We start from the raw sequence: 4,466 nt of genomic DNA on the forward strand, positions 1-4,466 counted from the left end.
CATCCCGAACATACTTCTAGCAGCACTAATAGTGATATTAGTACCTTTTGGCTTCCCGAGCATAGATCAATGGATGGTAGCACTGATAGTGATACTAGTAACTTTTGCCATCTCGAACATATCTCAATGGATAGCAGCACTGATATTGATACTCCTCGTCCATGTTCTTAATGGCATATGTTAGAACTTTTAAAATGTCTATTTAGTCCTTATAATTTTAGAAAATAACTATATTTCAAGTTTACTATTCTCGATTTTACGTTCTCAAAACCCATTGATTAGAACTCGTTTACTCCCCAAATTTGGAATAATCTTCATCCACAAATCTAGAGTATATCAGGGGAACGACCATTTGTTCCCTTGATCTGAGCCACGACAGGACAACGAGGAGCCACAGCGATTGGCAACGAGTGGTAGACGACAACAGAAAGTGACATGGCGACAAACGACAAGCACAATGGTAAACAACGAAGACAGTATGGCCGTGGAGGAAGCCAGAGAGAAGAAAAAAGAGCCATCTCAACAATCCAAGTACCAAAATTTACACATCATCAAGGAATTAGAGATCATTGAATACCATTTTCAAACTTCAGAAACCACAAAGGCTCCTTTTGAAACGTAATGTACATGAAAGTACATGAAAGTAGTCTTCGTATGAACAAATATATTCCCTGCAATTCCGACCAAAAGTAGGAGTTCTGAGACCATCTTCTTTCTACTCTGCAGCAGCTTACCAGTGTCTTGCTCCTTGTTTTGCTCCTGCTACTACCGCACTTCTGGACATTTGTATCAAGGATTCAATGGGGGAAAACCACAATTTTTGTTGTCCTGTTAGAATTTCCAAACAGCCAAATAAGTTCGAGAACCGACAAGAATTACACTACGAAGTTGTCGACCATATTTAAGATTTACAATAGCACAGCTAAGAACTTGGTAGCAGATGTAGCAAGGAAAAAACATATTGGGAAGGACAAGCGAATTCACCTTGGTAATTTTCAAGTTGTGAGGCACTTGTACCACCAATCCTCTTGCTGCAGAATGAACACTAACATACAGTTTTGTGCACAACACCATTAATATACCAATCTGAATTCATCCTTTTCATTCACAAAGTTTGGTGTTGGAGATACTACTAACAACTCAACTGCTTGTGCTTTTTGTCTTCTCTTTGTTTATAGGTCTGTCTTTCGTTGCAGTCGCTTCTTTCCGTATGAACTTCTTCTGCAGTTTTGCAGCGTCCTCCGATGAACTACCACTTGCTGCAACAACACCTTTCTGCACATTACTCTGTTCCATGTTCTCCTTACCAGCTATCTTAGAGGTACTTTTATCAGGGCCCTTCTGCATTGCAGCCTTGTTTCTGGAGGGGTTGCCTGTGTTATCCTTTGAACTGGAATCCTGGTCAGCCTCTGGAAGCAATGCTCGACGGCTAAGGCGGAGCTGACCCTTTTCATTTACCTGTATCATTGTGAACTTATAATCTATAATCTGATGATCGAGTCGATTCCATGATTATAAGTTCATTCCACACCGACCGGAATAGAGCTAGCTTATATACATTCTAATTATGAGAAGGGGTCATCCGAGCGTATTTAAATAGATATCATGTTTACATATGGATCCCTACACTCTTACATTCCATTTAGGATTAGGAATAGGTGTACGGACCTGTTTTTTACATATCTCTCGTTATTTGGGACCCTATTCATCTCTTTGGGCTTCTATTGAATCGAGAAATAGGTTTGATTGTCCATCTTTTTGATATAATAGTAAGGCATCCTCCGGATAATTCAAATCGAAGCAATTGGATGTCCGACTCGGACCTATATGACATGACCGAGCAATAGAAATACTCTAACACTCCACCGTTGTCATATATTCCATACATCACACTAGATAGATATCATATTCATGGAATATGATTCACTTTCAAGATGCCTTGGTGGTGAAATGGTAGACACGCGAGACTCAAAATCTCGTGCTAAAGAGCGTGGAGGTTCGAGTCCTCTTCAAGGCATAATGTTGAGAATGCCCGTTGAATTGGAAGGAATAAGTTCGGCAGCGGATCACGAAATCTTGGCGATCTTCTCTATCTAATGAATGGGAGTCCGCTTTGAAATCGTCCGCCCTGCACCCCCCCCCGAGTATATGCTTCAACAGGAATTAAACAAGGGTAGATTGATACAATAGAAACCTCTGGTAAAATGCCCACCCGTAACCCAGCAGATAAAGTACATTACATAGTCCGTTTTAGGGATTGGCGACTTACCCATTCAGTGACTTTGGCACTGGACGTTCCAAAAATGGGGTACTATCGGGTCGGGTGAATTCAATAATAGACGCCTGTTGGCATTCCAGCCTTCCTTCTCCTTTCAGGGCCTACCCGAAAGAGAATCCAGTGTTTCTTGGTCGTGAATATCTGAATAGGACGAACCGCCCCGTGGTTTGCTTCGGAACAAAACAATTAGAATTAGGCTCGTTGAACTGGAATGTGTATTATCCATATAGGGGATCTTTCAATGGAGAAGATCCGTCGACCTAAGACGAAGAGAAGGGTCTATCTATTTTATTTAGTTATTCAGTTAAACCAATGATTCGTTATTGTAACAGATAGCAACAAACATTTCATCCGGGAAAAGCCATCTTTTTCTCAACAATGTCTTTGTCATTTGATCCAATAGCGTTCCGTTAGATAGGAACAGATTTGATAAATACTGATAACTCTCGGATGGAGTATTAGAACGGAAAAATCCATTAGATAATGAACTATTGGTTCTAAGCCATCTCTGGTGATGAATCAACAATCCGAAGTGCTTTTGCTTTTCTTGCATATTCTTGATAAACCAGCGTTTATATATACATATAGGAAGATCTGTTTGGGAAGTAAGCAGCCCCTTTGACATCTCTTCGTCTGCAAAGAATTCTCGATGCGAAAACACAGAGACAAAAGGCTGATCTTTGAATAGGAAAAAGAGTGGATCTGCAGGATCCCAAATGAATTGGCTTATTCGAAAAAAGTCTTGTTCGTTGGAAGATCTATCTCGTGTCTGGTACTGCACGGTTCCACTCTGCAAGAACTCCGAATCATTCTCTTCATCAGAAATGATCCGCTTGCCCCGAAATGACCTAGCCCAATAGGGAAATCCCAATTCATTGGGCCTTTCGATACAATCAAATAGAAAGCCCCAAGGGCGCCATATTCTAGGAGCCCAAACTATGTGATTGAATAAATCCTCCTCTATCTGTTGCGGGTCGAGGACTCCTTCTCCTTCCCCTTCTTCAAACTCCGATTCGTATTGTTCATAGAGAAATCTCTGATCAACGATAGAACAAGATCCATTTTGTATCATATCTAAGGGATTCCTGGGTTCGGGCCGAAGAAGCAATGTCACTCGATCATTATCAAATCGACTGCAATCTTTTTCTGTCCGTGAGGATCCCAATCCCAACAGAGCGCCTTCTACTTCTAATAGGCCATGAACTAGATCAGAATCATTCTCAACGAGTCCATAAGAAGTGATCCCATTTTTTTCATCGGGTCCGGATAGAGACCAAAGGTCTTGAACGACCGATCCGGCAGAACAACTCAAAAGATAAAGAAGTATCGTTAATTTCTTCATGCTCGTTCCAAGTTCGAAGTACCATTTGTACAAATAAGAACCCCCTTTGTTACATGATTTCTTCTTCATATAGATAGATATAGGATCTATGGAGCAATTACTTAGAAGTACATTTTGTGCAACAGCCCTTCCTATCTGATAGAAAAGGATCCCATGATCCTGAACCGATCTTACCTGGGATCGCAAATCCCAAGTTTGTCTATGAAGAGCAGATCTAATTATATTAGTGTCTATAATTGATTTCTTCTGCATAATACTAATCGATAGGGCCTCATTGGTAAGTGCTACAAGATCTCGTACATTGGAACCCATGGTTATGGAACCGAATCCATTAGTATGGAACATTTTCTTTTCCAAGTGAAATCCCCTAGTATATGAAAGAGTGAAAAAGTGCTTTCGTTGTTGTGGAATAAGAAGCCTTCGTATTTTAATGCATGTATTTAATTTATTCGGAGCTATTAGAGCGGGATCCACTTTTTGGGGAATATGGGTCGAAGCAATAACAAGAATATTTCTAGTGGAACATCTTTCACAATCCCTGGAGAGATAGTTCACTAATAGACCAAGGGATAAGTAATTCGACGCATTCACATCCAGATCATGAATGTTTGGAATCCATATTATGCAAGGAGACATTGCTTTTGCTAATTCGAATTGAAGGGTGATATAAAATCGGTCTATTTCCGGCATCATATCCATAGTTAGCGGCGCATTCATCATAGTTAGAAGCTCCAGCTCCGTATCAAGGTCACGGTCGATATCGTCACTATCATCAATATCGCCACTATCATCAATATCGCCACTATCATCAATATCGCCACTATCATCAATATCGCCACTATCATC

Source organism: Cucurbita pepo, unplaced genomic scaffold (assembly GCF_002806865.2).
Source record: "Cucurbita pepo subsp. pepo cultivar mu-cu-16 unplaced genomic scaffold, ASM280686v2 Cp4.1_scaffold000894, whole genome shotgun sequence".
Taxonomy (NCBI): domain Eukaryota; kingdom Viridiplantae; phylum Streptophyta; class Magnoliopsida; order Cucurbitales; family Cucurbitaceae; genus Cucurbita; species Cucurbita pepo.